Here is a 15404-nt window from a genome sequence, read left to right on the forward strand (position 1 = left end):
CAATCATTTTTCGGTAAGCGCTACGATATCAAATGGTCGCGCACGCCGTGTCAAAACCAAGAAGTTGAGGTTCTCTCTTACGCTGCGGATACTACAATGAAACACTGGCGTATTTTGATCGCCGCGTAGCAGGTCAACCACATATACGATCAAAGTCATTGTAAGAGTAACAAATATTAATATTTTCAGCGTTAGTAATCAGAAAATTGGGCCCAGATCACCCTTACAGGTTATGTGTGACGTTTTAGAACTTTCAGCATTTCTCATCGAGATTTTTCCCTCGGACACCCATGCAAACTTCCAGTTCCTGCCGCTTTTAAGGCGAAAGCCTTCAATGGCTTATTGTGGTCCGTCTGTCCCTCCGTCCGCGAAATCTGTCACACTATAGCTCTCAATCAAATGACGTCAAGTCGACAAGAAAAAATATCAAGAAATATATAGAATTGAAAGTGAAGGAAATAGAAATAACTAAATAAAAATAAAATGAATTCAAAAATAAAAAGTTAAAAATGAAAATAAAAACAACAGAAAAATGCAGTGCCTACAGGCGCCGTGCATGAAAAAATAAACCAGCGTTCTAGAAAGTTCCATATTTTTGCATTCCTGCACGTAAGCAGACTTAAGTGCCCTCAGAATATTTTATTCCGATATCCTTGTCGAGCAACACCTTCCTTTCGGGGCAGAAATTTTCATTTACGAAAACTGGCTTTTTCTCTGTGAAGCCTGGCAGAGAAGTATGTAAAAGATTTTGTCTCGGGGTGATCTTGACTTAAAGGGACTCTGAAAGGGGCCCTATTAAGTTGCGGTAGGCGTGGGATGTTAAAGTGCCTCGCTTCACGAATAGCAAGATTTGTCTTAATGCGCTTCGTAGAAGCTGAGCTGCCTGTATTCCAAAATTGAATTTAAGCGTCTTCGCGCCTTTCCCTCTCCTCTCGTCGCTATTTGCACGCTGGAAGGTCGGCGCTCCTCCGCCGGTCCCACCTCCTGGGGCGAAGCTTCCTGACCCACCGGAGCTGGGCGGCTAATTGGCCGCGGCCATGGTACCTGCCTGACGTCTGAAAGAATCTAGTCAACAGCCATCTCCCAACTTGAACACGCAGGTGCGAGCGACTGAGGACACGAGCATGAAAAAGTCATCGGAAAGAGTTCGCAAACTTTCGCTCGTTATTGTGGGTTCTCTGCTGCACGTAGAAGAGTATTATTTGGCTCAGGTGCACATGACAACGCAATGCAGTGATCGAACGAGTTCATGTGTTCTCCTCGGTAGGTGTTTCTGAGCCCTTTTAAACTTCACCATTATGTTAGATGGTCCCTTGGACTTTGTTGTAACGCGAAACATGTTGATACATCTCGCTTCCATCAGAGTGCGGCCCCCTCGGCCTGGAATTGCGATAGACTCGTGGTAGTATTATGCAAGCCATGATTGTTCGGTGGAGATCACTAAAGCTCGTCACAAGGCTGCTTTAACCATCGCGGACAACCACGTTTCCCGAGACATCGCCAGAGAAGCGCCTCCCGAGCCGGGATGCCGAGCGGCGCATATTGGCTGCATTCCTGCGGGGTGGCGCGCACCATCACTCAAGCGACGGAGCACTCATATGCGCGGTACATCGTGCGAAGGGCTCATCAGAGCGCGCCCTGACATGTGCCATATACGCAAACGTATAGCTGCGCACGAGATGGGAAAGGGCCAAAAGTGGTGAGCGAGGAAATATATGGGTCGCGCCTTTCGCGTATGCCCTGCACACCTCCCTATTAAGAGTATGGAGCACACTGTGCAAGGCACGCAGTCTCAGATAAGGAGTAGGCAGAAGACGAACATGAGAACAGCGAAGTTCGAGCTCAGGCAGCCACCTTGCTAAAATTTTAATCTTTGTTTGTATACCGCTTAGTTATGATTCGTGTTAGTTGTTTATTTCCCCAATTTTTTTCATTCCTTCTAAATCAGCATCTCCTTGGTGCGTTGGAACAGATGACGAAGAAACATGTATACAGTGCTGTACTGGGCATGTGGTGTGCATTTTTTCTGCCCCTAGTTAGGCCGCCCTCGTCATATAAAATTTTATCTTATATGACGAGGTAGGCTGGTTGTATAAAATTTTATTTTGCTTTTTAATGTTCTGTTTATTTTGTGCATTATTTCGTACGCTTATCCGGCTCTAAACCACTTCCTTCTTATCAGGTCACCTTCTTATCAGGTCACCTAACTCTCTGTGAACGGCAGCTGATTGTGCTACAATGTTTGACCCTGGAACCCGCTGTTTCAACAGCACACCACGATCCCACTCCTGACGCATCCAGTGGCCAGAAAGAACGGCTAACTGTAAGAATTTAGTTAAAAAGGTCGCTATATTTAACGTGGTTTATCTACTGCCTCACGTCCGCCTACACTGGTATTAATATACGTCGCAGGAACCATTCTTGTGCCTCAAAAAGCTTTTTTCTTATGTTAGTAGCGGGCTTCGCTAAAATACTCGGCATATTGTCCGTTCTCGTTTCTGATAGAAATTCTAGATGGTTTCTGTAGGGAAATGGTGTTTTTGATACCGAGCACTTTATTCTGAGAGGCTCTAAAGGTCCCGTCGACAATAAAACCGAAGTGGGGTCTTTTTAAATGTTCGGCATGACAGGCACAACCATGAAGGTTGAACTCGAGCTGACTGGTGCATATATAGATCAGCGCAGCTGCTAACTCTAGCGAAATGGACGCGGACAGCGCTGACAAGCAACTGTAGCTTTAATGAAGCTGTAAATGAGTGAAGGAAGGAAGGAAGGAAGGAAGGAAGGAAGGAAGGAAGGAAGGAAGGAAGGAAGGAAGGAAGGAAGGAAGGAAGGAAGGAAGGAAGGAAGGAAGGAAGGAAGGAAGGAAGGAAGGAAGGAAGGAAGGAAGGAAGGAAGGAAGAGGAAGGAAGGAAGGAAGGAAGGAAGGAAGGAAGGAAGGAAGGAAGGAAGGAAGGAAGGAAGGAAGGAAGGAAGGAAGGAAGGAAGGAAGGAGAGTGGGGAAATGACCGCCAGAATAGTCAAAGGACCAAGCGCTCCGTGCTATCATCTCACTGTCCACAAGGGTTTAGGAAAATGTTTTCTTCCTCCGGGAGTACTATGGATGGTGTGTTGACGCATGCTTCGCCATGGTCATCTATGGCAACTTCGCAAGTGTATGCCTCTAAAATTTCTCTCAATATACTTATATCTCGCACTTTTATTATTGACGCTTATGGGGTAGAATTTCGCCCAGTACTGTGAACCCTCGTGTTCTCATGTCCTTTCCGAACTGCTCCAATTTAACTGATGTATGGTTTGCGGAAGGTCTAAGAAATCTTATAAACGGGAGGTGGTTGCACGCCATGTTTTCGAAACAAGCCCACAGTTTTCTGAGCAGCTAACATGACATCAAACCTGAGGCCCTAACTACACATTAGAGAGAAAATCGAATGTATAGTGCGCGTCCTTCGGTTAGGCATTTTCAAAACTTAGTTCATGCAAACTGCACGCGGCAAAAAATCCAGTCTCAATAAGAACTTTTAAGAACTAAAGATGATCCTCGCGGAGACTATACTCTTACTATATTTTTACACAGTCTATAAGCTGTCTCTAGACTTTTATCTATAGACAGTGCAAATCCTATATATAGTCTACAGACAATCTATAGATTTATGGCCGTACGCTTTCACTAGAGTTATGTCTATAGATAGTCTGTAGACTATGAATAGAAAAAAGGGAATAACTATAGGAAGGCAATGTAGTCTATAAGGAGGAGGAGGACGCGGAAGAGAAGGAAAGGCAGGGAGGTTAAGTGTAAAGAAAGTCTATAGACTATTGTTGTGAGGTAATGGCTGCTGTGAAATGCAGATGGGAGTGAGAGATTCGCAAAGAGTGAGAGAAGACAGGTGTACTCACTTACGGAAGGTTGGTCCGAAGAATCCCATCAGCCTGCAGTTGACTTAAAGCGGGCATGCAGATAGTTCTGTGCTGGTCAAATATGCACGGCTTCGGCATTTCGAAGTTTACTCCTTGCCTATGTGCATGTCTAAGGCGCTGAATGATGTCGCGTGTTCAAACAATCAAAGTAACTCCATTTCGCAACTTGACATGGCGAAAATCTGGCCTAAGAAATGTCTGCTTCACTGCCGCTTGAATAGGCTCCAGCCGCCTACCAGCAATGACGTAGTATGAGCCAGGCACGCCACTCCCCCCCTCCTTACCCCAGAAATTAAGCTCCCCTAAAAACCCCCACCTGACTCCTCTTGGCAGTCCCGTGTTGGCATGCGCCGCGAAGCACTCTCGCCCACCACCGCTTATATGCAAAAAAAAAAAAAAAGTTACCTTGGGGCCCTCTGGAAAACAAAAAAGTTCTGGCTACGTGCCTGCTATGAGAGGTACACTTTCGAAGCTACATCTGGTCTTTGTGTAGTGCTTCGGAATAATTTCCGCCAGCTTGCGATTTTAATGTCTGCTGACGTCGCACAGTGCACAGGGTGCTTCTCTGTCGCCGCCGTGCCAGCGCAGCGAATCGCAGCCGACGATGCAGTGCCGCTCTAATGACGGCACAACCATGCAGCGGCTTCTCCGCTAGAAAATGGGATTGAGGAAATCTACGATCACGTGCATGCCTCACGCCACTCATATCGGCTAACAGTACTTCACGTTTTGTTAGCCTGCTGTGCCACCGTTGAACGACCTGTGGCCAGCGCAGCGTCCGCATCGTCAAGCGAGGAGCTCGCAACGGCGGCGTCGCTCGTGTATCCCTTCCTTCCACCCGTCTAGCTTCGTTGGTGCCTTTCATCGTCTCTTTCTTTCTTGAAAGCGCCGCTCGGGAACTCATTAGGACGTTATAACGTTCGGCGCGCGTTAGCACCTCCTCATTGTTGTCGGCGCATCGGGGCGACTTATCTGCCGCTCAGCGGCGAGAAGGGCCAGAAAGAGAAGATCGCGGCGCGGTGGAAGCAAAAAAACACCAAGCGCGGGGGGCAGGGGGGGAGGGAGGAGTAATGGCCCGCTAATAGGCCGCTCCCCTCAGATCTGCCGCCTCGATCTCGTATACATGGTCGTGTGCGCCGCGGCCCGACCGTATAACGTAAACCCAACCCCCGCCGCCGTCCCTCTTCTTGGGCCGCTGCCGCCGACGCGAGCGCACACAACCGCCGGCACGAACACGCTCCGTCGGTGCTAACCCCCCTTTCCTACGCAGTCCTCTAAATGAAGGGGAAGGGCAGAGCACTCCGGTTTCCGCTGTTGTTGGATTTAGTTTTTCGCTTCTTGCTCCACGGCGGAGTCCGGCCGAGTGAGAGTGAGGAGGAGCGGCGTCGGCGGACATTACACGGGCGCAGACAACGCGCGCAGAGGAGACGTCCTCTATGGCGTAATCGTCATCGCGGCCAAGTCGTCGGGGATCGCTCCGGCCGCTAAGTCGCCGGACCGTGCCCCTAGCGCTTTTCGGCCCGCTTTGCCTCCTCTCACTCCTCCGCACGTTGGAGCGCCGCTGCTCTGATGCGGTTTCCGTGTATCGTCGAGTTCATAGCCGAAGCCTGCGCGTTGAGTCCCTCAGCCTCCCTGCTCCCTCACTCAATCTCCGGTATCCTCTTGCCCATCCTCTTTCTCCGCGCGGTGAGATAATATTGGAAATTCATTAGTGAGAAGCCCTGCACCGTCCGACTCTCTTCGCCACCAGGGTTGTGGATGAGGAGGCATGTGGAATGAGGAAGAGAAAGGGCGGTGCCGCCAGGAGAGAGAAAGAGTAGTCTTGCAATCTCTCGCCGGAAATCTCTGCTGCTGCTCCGCCGTTCGGCGGGCCTCCTCTTCCGTCGTCGGCCGGTGCTCTCGCACGTCCAGGTCTGAGCGGCGCGGTGCCTGCCAGACCCGTTCAGAGGAGGGCGTGTCTCACGCGGCCACAGGGAGGCGTGGTCGCCAGGTAACGCCCCCTATTTCTGCCTCCTCTCCAGTTCCCCACGCCCGACCGGGTTGTTTCGGTACGGTGCGACGGTGCTCGTTTCATCCCTCGTTCAATCTTCGGCGCGTTTGTCGTTTTGTTCTTGCTAGTTTATGTTCGGTTTTCCTGCGTTCGCGTTGCGCGGCGAGGGACGTATCGGTGAGTTGGAGTCGTAATGTTCCTGTTTTTCTTCTTGAAGTTTTCCTTTTAGCGTTCTCTTTTTCGGCGCGTAGAAAAGGGCAGCCAACAGGGCGAAGGGTCAGATTGCGAAACTAGAGCGCACCGCGCTGTTTCCTACTTCGGTTCTCCTCTCCCCACTGTGACCTCTCCCCATGTTTTCTTTTCCACCGCCCTACCCCGTTCCCCGGCAAGTAGCGGTCACTCGCATCAGCCGCATACGCTTTGTGCCAGTTGTCTGGAAACTTCCGAGACGCGTTAGAGTGCGCTTCCCACGGGCGAAGTACTGTATGCATTTTAATGACAAAGAGAAAGTCAGTAGTTGTAGTGCACTGGCTGGATTTGTTTTGCTGCTCCTTTCCAGCGAGCTCTTATGATTACTTCTGATGACTGTCGTTAGACTGTCCGTTAGTTGGGGATTAAATTACAGGTATAAATTCCTAACACGCATCTGATATGCATGCTTCCGAAGGAAATGGATCACATCCTGGTCAGGGGCGGATATACGGGTTTCCTATGTACAATTTCTCGCTCGGAGCCCTCCCCCGCACCCTCCGCCTCTCATATCCCCAAGCGAGCAATTTCACATAGGAAAACCTTGCCGAACCCTATTTATAGACAAAAAAATACAAAGGTCTACATAATTAAAATGGGACTACCCCTACACCCCCTGCCCCCTCTCCCAAACGTCCCTTCAACAGTGACCCATAATTTGCCCCTGATCCTAGTCACAATGTCTGCGAGCTCTGGTGAGGCATTTCGTTATCGTCGATAATAGACACGACTGGAGAGGACGCCCCATCCTGCCCTCTTCAAATAGAATGGTTGAAAAACGACTGTGCATCAAAATGAATTGCCACGTGGTCTTTCCTTGAAAACATCTGCGCTTCGCATAATTCTTGGGCTATTTTCCGCTTGAGCTGTGCACGTAGTAATAGTTCGAGAAAAATGGTCTCCCTGTTCATCCAGGCTAAATATAAGCATTAAACGCCCTTGCAATGAATAGCGCAGCATTGTCTAGACTGGCCGCATTCTTGAAAGCGGTATCATGCAGGTGATGCCGCACCACCCCACGAAGCGCTTGTGCCATGATCACGTTGGAGCGCTGAGCGAGCCAGAGACAGGAGTCAACGCTACAGGCCTGTATAGCCAAACACATCCGCGGCTCCGCTCCGGCTCGAGAGCGCGTGCTTCTATAAACCAGCCGCTTTCCGCAGCCTTCAGTGTTTTTGCTTATGGACGTACCACGTGTTATTGTTTGCGAGCGATGAGCAAAGCCGCGACAATGAGATGGAATCGCTGAACAGTAGGCAATGTTGCAGCGCTGCCGTCGGCAACCCGATCTTCGCCCTCATTGCAGAGGCTTCGAATGGCCGCACCGCTCTCTGCACGTGGACAATCGCTCGAGCGGAAAGTTTCGCAAAGTTGGCTTCGTGGTAACTGTCGTGCTCTCCCTCTCGTTATCCGTGGTTCCCGGACAATGTTCGCCGGATTTAAACTAACTTGTAGACGGGCTAGGTGGTTTACGGTTTCAGGAAGCATTATAGCGCACACAACTGACATCCTATCCATCTTCTGTGTTTGTTTTTTTGTGCGCCATATATATATATAATGCTCCCAGAAAGGGTCCCTCTGAGTTTGCCGAGAATGGGAGCGATTTTTCTCTTAAAACTGCAGCGGTTGACACAATGCACAGGACGACAACGGTAAGGAATAGCAGGTGCGTCGGATATTATAGAGGTCTCTTTCATTTGGCTGCACTGTCTGCACTAGTTCCGTCAGGTGGTGTCGCGAGCGTGCAGCCTCTGTTCAAGTGCAGCTGCTTCCAAAATGATTAGTAGAGTGCAGGCCTAGTCGTCTGCTAGCCTTGGTGTCGCCACCAAATTACAGCCAGCTGCGTGCTGAAGACATCAACGGCCGCCAAAATATCAAACCACGTGAGGAATTTTCAAGCAGCAAATTGCAATAAGTGTTGCCATGAACCATCCCCAGGAAGACGTGTAGTTTTACTGAAAAAAAATAGCTTTACTGAAAACAAAAAAAAAAGAGAATCGCTGCATGTACAGGGTGTCCAGTATTTATCTGTGCGGGTTGCGAGAAATTCTCGTGCCCAAATTACTGGACAATTTGGGCTCAAGCACCGACCACAGAGTAACTAAACAGAATTTTCACGTCATGAAGTTACCAGTCTTCTTCTTTCAAGAATGAACAGTCATGATTTCATTAAACTGTGGTCAAACCTTCTCCGACCTGCACATGGGGGCCGCCACATTGCTGGACTACAGCTGCCCTTCCAATTCCGAGAGTGCGAGCCAGCCCAGAAGTGCTGCTGCACATAGTCCCGCACTCTTGCAAAACGAAGACGGAACTGCTGCTCTCCTTGCATGGACTGGTGCGAAAAGTGCAGCCAAATCAAAGGGACCTTTTATGCTTACGTCCTATGGCATAAGCCTAATGGATTCTTTCATGTGGCTCAAGGAGAGGCACACAGCACTACAGGTTGGGTGCTGCATGCATGCGTATGCGTCAACGTGCTCTCGTCATGTTTTCTCAAATCTTCGCTACCTAGCTATACCCACTCGGTCGGAATCGATTAGTTTTCCTGAACATTGCTGAAGATTGAGCCAAACGCTGTCGGCTCGATTTTCTTCGCAAGCAGCGGCTGTGTTCGGCACACGGGAATAACTCCGTTATTCAAGTCTTTTCCACTATACTTTCCCGGTATACGCGGCGTAGGCAGCATGCGTTCCACTTCTTTGGCCACCACTATGAGCATAAATAGTCGGAGCATGAAGGTGGAGAGTGATATATCGAGGCCATAACTGTGACCCCACCGGTTTCTCAAACAAGCTGTCATTTGGGAGGCTTCTAGCTGAAACACTAGGCTTGAAATTTTCTGATAATGGAACTAAAAGTGGGCGCAGTGCATATATATATATATATATATATATATATATATATATATATATATATATATATATATATATATATATATATATATATATATATATATATATATATATATATATATATATATATATATATATATATATATATATATATATATATATATATAGCAGACAAGGTAAAGGAGATGAGGGACTCGTTTTTGACAAACTTATGAAGGGAGCCAACAGTCACCGAAACCAAGGTGCATAGGGGAATATTTAATTTTATTGAATGTGTAGTGCTAATCACTTGGTTAATAATGCTTAGATTAATCTATCGCTTAAAAAATACTTACAAAGCAGCAGAAAAAGCAACCATGCCGCCGGTGGGATCCGAACCCACGACCTCCGAATATCGCGTCCGGTGCTCTTACCAACTGAGCTACGGCGACGGCTGTCCAATCTGCTGCTCTCGTGGGTATTTATGTTTAATGGGTGTAAGAGAAGCTTGAGAGTGTTGACCAGCGCCACCCTCGTCCATAGCGGCGGGCGTAGCACGTCCTGTGTTACCGCGAGTGCGACGTGCAACGTCATCTAACGGCGAGGGCGGAAACTGTGCGAGAGCCCTCTTATGCTACCTATGGCATCAAGACTGCCAGAACCGAGGACGAGGGTGGCGCTGGTGAACACTCTCAAGCTTCGCGTGTGTGTTTCACTCCCTTTATCCCCTCCCTCCCCTTGTGTGTAGGGGAGCCAGCCAAGGCATACAGTTAACCTGCTTGCCGTTCTGTTCTTATCTCTGCCTCTGTTTCTGTATCGCCGCCACTTTTCCACATTGATGTGTGTGTGTGCTATAGATGGTACAGGAAATCCCAGTGATGGCAAGGAAAAGGTGATCTCATCAACAACAACAACAACAACAACAACAACAACTTGTTATTCCGTCTCTTCTGGTTCCCTGTCCCCTGTCGCAGCGCTGGTAAAAGTTTCGCTTTGAATTCGTCAAGCGCCCGTATGATGCACACAGCAAGGCGAGCACCGCCACTTCAGACAATCGCATGCATTTCGTTCGTCTATGCAGTATACTCACCGCTGGCCGACCTCCATACGGCGACAGTTTTTTCGACATTCGTACCAAAATTGTGAGGCAACCGTTTGTCGTACAGCGTTCCGGGTGGTGTCATACACACCTATTGGGACTGCAGTGCTTTTGCATTGTCGCACGTGAGTATATATAGTCTCGACTGTCACTGCCAAATTTTTCTACAGCTCGATGCAAAAAGCGTGCGCGCATAACTGTGCCCCGCCCTTAGCTTTGAGGAATACTGAACCAGCACAAAATGTGAAATAGTATTTTCGCTGTCCTGTATACCGGGTGTCCCAGCTAAACGTAACCAAGATATATAACATACCGAGGGTCCTATGCGACTGAAACCATTTCAGTGCTGTTAACATGCAGTTGCGTCACCAGGTCAGCAGAATTTTTTTCGTTTTGGAAGCTTATTTAGTAAACAATAATAACTACTTTTTAAATGTTGGTGTCAGGAATAAAGCGTCAGTGCAGTAGCTGAGACCGCCTTGAAAAACCGCAGGAAGAAACGTCTGCTCGGAGGTATACTATTTACGTAAACCAGATCCGCTATTACCCTTAAAAGAAAGCTCGCGAAGTATAAAGGCTTGCACGTGCCAGCGGTCTGGCCTCAGCCTCCCTAAACATGTCTCAGTGAAAAAATTCGTTTTTCTGCGGAGCGCTCTTTCTCACTTGGAGGGAGATGTGCGCCAGCAGCTGTCACGTAGTAGCCTTTTTTAAGCCGGGAAATGGAGCTCCGTAAATGGCACCTTAGCGCTAACTTTGGAGCTAGCTGTTTTTCAAAACGATCTATACAACTCGTGAACGGACAAATAATTCCCGAAGGTAATATTTAACCTGTTTAGTGTTGGCTGATTTCTCATTAACTTAAGAGAAGGAAAAAAATGCACAGACCCTGCCATGCGACCCTCAACCGCCCTCACTTGGTTTCACATGGACTGGCCACCGCGTGTTTTTAAAAAGCTAGGTTACTTTTAGCTGGGACCGCTGGTATGTATGTGCACTCATTTTTCTCGAGAGCACTCGAGCAGCTCGCTTTTCTGTGCACTTGGGTCGCCGACCTCGGGCTTCGAGATAAGTTGTCTTAGTGAGCAAAAATAACGTGCTGCCTTTTCGTCTCGCATCGCAACAGCGCCATGCATGCATTGTGACGCAGCAGAAAACTGCCCGTCGGCATCATATTGCCTGCGACTAATTATACAAACGTGCCTCCAAGCCAGGCAAGCATCTGCTGCGGAAGTTCAGCTGAGCCCAGTGGCAACGTCATGGAGGACTATTTATACTGCAAGGGCACAGGACGGTTTTCGCGCCCATTTCACGCCAGAAGAGCCGAGCACCAGGCCGGGGGAAGTCTTGTACCCATTAGAAAACCGGTGGGTACCCGGTGGCACTGGGGATCGAACCCAGTACCTCCCGAATGCGAAGCGGATGCTCATTCCATGCATCTACTCCAGACATGGTGTATAAGATCCAGTTTATAAATGCGGCGAGATGTGTACCGGACAGACCTGTACCTACACAGTTTATCTTCTTTTGACTGGAGCCAACGAAATTGAGTCACGATCATGTATCGCTTTAGAGAACTCGAAATGCAACAGCACAGCATTGTAAACATTTAGTACGGTATCTAACATATAACGATATATTTGCGTTCTCACTTTTTCCACACATAATCCCGGACTGGAACTTCTTCCTCGATGATCTTTGCTCGCCTCTCACTGGCCTCGTTTCGTGATTGGTCAACCCTGTCTGACTACTCTTTTCGCTTTCACTTTTGCCGTTCTCGAATATTCTCACATTTATATCTTGCGGCTACTGCTATATTCGGCGTTAACCACATTGCTGTCTAAAAGCGAATAATGTAGAGAACGTGGTAGCATGCTGTTCGGTGCAAGATGGAGAACTAGCGCTGTTTGAACTCCGTTGCATCCTGAAGAGTAATAAATTTCCGCTCGGTCCATGCAGGCACAGAAGAAACGAACCGGTTAAGAGGACAACTGACTAGTGATGCGATTTTTCGGGGGCACATTCCGTGCACGGCTCCCTTCGGCGATATACCGAAGTAGGTGCTTGTGACGTGAAGCGCCAACCTTAGCTATATATAGCTGTGAGGCGACAGCGACGCCACTGGCCTCCCGCTCCGCGTAAACATGGGGCGTAGCAAAGCACGAACAATTCCGCCCCGGCCGCCACGCACTGTATAAGAGTCGTAAAGCAGGTTCTTGACGCGCCGTAAAACTGTACGACATCGCGTCCCTAATTCGCCCGAGGGCTGGTTGAGACCATAAATACTATCGCTTTTCAGCGGCCCGAGTGCGTCAATTATGAGAGAAATTCTGTTGTACCATTCGTATGCGGAGAGGTTGTGACACCACATATATACTAAGACAGGACATCCCCGCGCTCCTGCTGGTTTTGCCTTGAGAAGAAGCGAAAAGGGAGGAGGAAAGAGAATTTTGCATAGGTGAAGAGCGTGGAGACTTACTCGGTGCGGATGCCACATGCGGTTTCTCGTGAGTACAGGTAAAGCGGGGAAGACAGGATGTAAAAGCGAAGGGTACACGAGGGCCTGTATGGCACAGGTAGAAGTGAACAGGACGAAAAGAGACACACACAGTGACTTACATGCGCCACCAACTCCGCCGTTCTTTTGAGTGGATGTGCGCTGTGCGTGACCGATTAGCTCACCCTCGTCAGCCAGGAGCATACAGACGTGTGGATAAGCGCTCGTTATGCGTTGTTTAATAAAATTACTTACTCTTCTTTATTTTCTGCATCAGGTTCTGCTAAAAGAAGTTTTGAAATTTTTTATGCGATGGCTCAGAAATTCGGGCGCTGACGTTATGGCTGGCAGTCGTGGCGTTCCAAGCTAACTTGGGCCACACATTGATAATAGTTAAGCTTCGCGATCGTCACTACAGAGATCCGTTCAAAGCGAACATATAAGCACTGGCATATGAATGTAGAAAGTAATCAGTTCCATGTCGTCGTAACAAGACATTGTAATGAAAGCACGGGATGGCTACGCTAATCAAATGCGAGTTCGACCAAGTTCATGACTGCGCATGAGTGCTGGAGAGAATTGAGTTTTTTTTAGGAAAGAGCTCAACGTGGCGAGACTTTCGCACAAGGTGACGCATACTCTGGAAGGACACGCTTAAGAGGAGCACACCAGGCATCGCGAAAAATTTTCATGCCGCCGTATTTGAAGTGCCACGGGATAAAATCACCCGAGATTGCTGTCCCTGTAGGTAGGAGCTGAGACGTCAAGCAGGATGGAGCATATGCAGGTCTGTAAGCGGAACTCATCGCGCGCACACCTTAGCCGCAGGTCTAACTAACCTGGCCCCGACAAAAGACTCATGCAGCGGCCCCGCAGCCGTCTCCCACAAAAGTACGTTGACATCCTTACCTACCACAAGCGGCGAATACACCACGTACCACAAAAGAAGATGACGTGGGAAGAAGCCGTAGCTTGCAGGCACGTATACAGACGAGCGCATACCCACACATCTACGGCCCCTTACACCACATACACCCAACGTTATACCCAAACACATGCCAGCTATGCGGGGAACCCGCCTACATTGTATGACGTCATACATAGCCTTGTCAAAGCATGCAGGCCGCCCCGAAAATTCCAAGCCCACAACCTGAGCAGCGGGAGGCCGTATACTGTCCAGCTCAAGCCTAAAAGACCAAAAACGGCTGGTTCAGAGGGCGCAGTAAACAGTTAAGGCTGTCGAAGCCGCGCACTAAGGCCCCTTCAGTTCGCGGGGGCCCAAACCACTTTAGTGAACACGTTTACCACCACCACCACCACCACCAGTGTACGGGAAGGAGTATATACTTGTTCTGCCACCGGAACGGTCGCTGCACTCCGAGAGCAATATATGCCACGTGAGCTCTCTTGTTTAATCGACCCTCTCGGTGTGCGTGTTAGCTACAGCGTGGCCACCAACCATACGCTTCTCGGATTCGCAGCATGCTTGAAACGGCGATCGTGTGCGTAACTTTTCATCAAACTTTCGCCGTAGAAATGCCGACCTTTATAGTTCACGTCACATGTGGAATCAAGTTATCAACCTCAAATAGAAAAAGATGCTGCACTTGGGTTTTTTACCAGCATAAAAAAAAAAACCATGATCGCATCATAATCATCACCAGCTTGACTACGGCAACTGCAGGGCAAAGGCCTCTCCCACGTCTCTTTAAGAACCCTGACCTTTACCTGCTGCGGCCACCGCAGAACCAGCGGTTACCCTTAAGGACCAGCGGTTATCTTGCCTTCGCATTACATGCCCTGCCCAAGCAGATTTCTTCCTCCTCACCAGGATGTCATTAACCCGCGTCTTTTCCCTCACCCACCCTGTCCTCTTCCGATCGCTTAACATTACACCTATCATTTTTCTTTCCATGGCTCGCTGCGTTGTCCTTAACTTAAGTTGAACCCTTTTCGTTAGCCTCCACGTTTCTGCCCCGTAGGTGAGTACCGGTAAGATACCGCTGTTGTATACTTTTCTCTTCGGGGAATCAGAGGGATATTCGTAAATTGCCATTCATGATATGAGAGAACCTGCCATATGCACTCCACGGCCGTATACGCTTGATAAAGTTGAGAGATGGACAGTGCAGAAAGACGCTGTGTGCACAGGTGCTTCTTTTAAGCTGACTTCTTCCTTCGTGGCACCTCTTGCAATCTTGATCCACAAGCACTCATATACCCCGTATGGAAATGACTGAACAGCGCAAAGAGACGCGACGGAAGAGAACAAAGACCCAGTGTCTGTGTCCTCCTTCTCTTCCGCCCCGTCTGTTAGCGCTGTTCACTCTTTTCCATCAACATGCACCAAGCAGCCGGAGTCAGTGCTCTTCTCCAATATGCCCCTATACGCATGCCTGACTCGCGGCGGCAGCTGTTACGTGGCATGGAGGTACAGCCCTCCAAAGACTTGTCTCGAGCGCGCGAAGAGCGCATGGCGAACAGCATTGACGAACCTTGCTATACTGCCGCTTTTATGGAGACATTTGAGGCGCCAGAAGTTAACCACAATGTGAAGGAAATCGCAATGCATGTTAGGGTATTATTTCCAGGCTCAGGCCGCTCGCAGGTGAAGCCAACGCCCTTTGCGCGCTCTATAGAAACCTGTAGAAAGCTATAGAAATAAACTTCGTTAAAGAGATCCAAATTACACCTTGCAATACCTCTGAAAAGCGACCTCAACAGCTGAAGAGTTGTTAGCTTTACAGATCCGGAATCCGTTGAAAAGCGGTCTCTGATACCCTTGTCTAGATTTGTGGAAGCACCCTGGACGGATTCCGC

This window comes from Amblyomma americanum, chromosome 3, assembly GCF_052857255.1.
Source record: "Amblyomma americanum isolate KBUSLIRL-KWMA chromosome 3, ASM5285725v1, whole genome shotgun sequence".
Lineage (NCBI taxonomy): Eukaryota > Metazoa > Arthropoda > Arachnida > Ixodida > Ixodidae > Amblyomma > Amblyomma americanum.